The sequence below is a fragment of the Mchenga conophoros genome, linkage group LG18 (assembly GCF_057382185.1).
Source record: "Mchenga conophoros isolate Kocher_MC1m ecotype Shallow Benthic linkage group LG18, M_conophoros_male_GT1.1, whole genome shotgun sequence".
Lineage (NCBI taxonomy): Eukaryota > Metazoa > Chordata > Actinopteri > Cichliformes > Cichlidae > Mchenga > Mchenga conophoros.
The window spans coordinates 37,301,541-37,303,094 of record NC_140543.1 but is presented as its reverse complement, the minus strand read 5'-3'; the positions used below and the strand labels follow the sequence as shown (position 1 = coordinate 37,303,094).

The 1,554-nt window shown below is 35.3% G+C and overlaps 1 long non-coding RNA gene across 1 annotated transcript; it reads left to right on the top strand.

Annotated features, from left to right (window-relative positions):
• Positions 1–342: 342 nt before the first annotated feature.
• LOC146554381 (uncharacterized) lies at positions 343–1,282 on the top strand. The gene is made up of 2 exons (XR_014889616.1): positions 343–479; positions 1,036–1,282. It is a non-coding gene; the product is annotated as an uncharacterized LOC146554381 (long non-coding RNA).
• Positions 1,283–1,554: the final 272 nt, after the last annotated feature.

The window sequence follows — 1,554 nt, the reverse complement described above, 5'->3', positions numbered from 1 at the left end:
TGACAGCTGTCAACCTAGCGGCCAATAGCAATGAGAAGTGTATGGGCAGAAATCTGTGCCATCAGAAACTGAATTTGAATAAGTTCAATTTGAATTTGAATTGCTCAGATTGAATCTGAATTGTAACTGGAATAAATGCTTTTGAAAACTGAATTTGAATTAGTCTAATTTGAAATTGAATTTATATTTTGAAAATGAATTGATTTGCTTTGAAACTGCATTTTATCCTTTAAAAATTCAGCTCTCGAATAATTTCAGTTTCACTTCTCACCATTCAGTTTCAGTTCTACAATTCAATTTCAGTTCCAAAATTCAGTTTTTTGGAACTTACATCCGGTTCCGGTTCAAGAGCAGATTAATAGAACTACGTTTTACTAGCGGACCGAAAGTGTTACTGACGGGAATCTACAGCGTCTTGAGCTGAATTAAGACTTCAGAAGTCATTCGTCATGTCGAATGACCAGCGGATAAACTCTCAGGTTGGTAATAAATGTATTACATGTATAAGAACAAGCGTCATGTTAACAAATGATAGCCGTAAGGTAACTTTTATGCTTATTGTAGCTGCTAGCTAAAAACGCTAATTTAGCGTAGTTTGCCCTGAATTCAGCTTTGACAACAAATATGATCGACTGTTTCTAGTAGAATTCCAAAGTTGTCATCTTGTACCCTCTCAGAGTACCCCCTCTGTATGCTTGCAGAGACCCCTACAGTAGGGAAACATGCAAAACAGTGTCCAAACCTTTGTATTTTAGCTTTATTTATGTCTTACACAGCATCCCAACTCTTTAGCTAACTTAACTTTAGCTAAAGTGAATAGTTAGTCTAATTCATTAGTGCAGCATTACTGGATCACCTCTGTTTGAAGTGATATAATATGATATACAACTATATCACTTTGTTTAACTACCATAATAATTCTTAGGGTACTGAGTGCATGCTTAATTAGATATATTTTTTAAACATGCTGCTCCATTACTATGTTTGACAGGCTGAAGTTGTCGGGTCACCTCTTAAATCGACCATCTTTTACAGGTGTTTTGTGCCAGAAATGGAGTGTCCACTGAAGACTGAAGATACTGAATCTCTACGCCTTGCCATTGATCCCTCTTGTGCCTTCATCTAGACAAGAGACATTAACTTAACCACTCTCATATGCTCTGTACCTACATCACCTTCCCTGACAGTCGTAGCTTGGCTCATCTGAGGGTGAAATTATAAGAATGTGTTATTTTGCAAAGTGCTCTCTAGGGTTCCTAAATAAAATATGGCATTGAGGTCATTTCTTTTGAATTAATCCCTTCTTCTGAAATATAAGAACCTCTCCTGGTTTTAATGGCACTTTGGATTTCTTTACTTTCTGTTCCACTTCCAAACCCAAATAGATGCTGACAAGCTGACACAGTGACATGGAAGAGGGAAAGAAGTTGGAAAGGACTACTACAAATAAACCCAATGCCTAACAATGAAAAGTGTAAAATAAGAACAACAACAACAATAATAATAATAATAATAATAATAATAATAATAATAATAATAATAAAGATAAAAGAT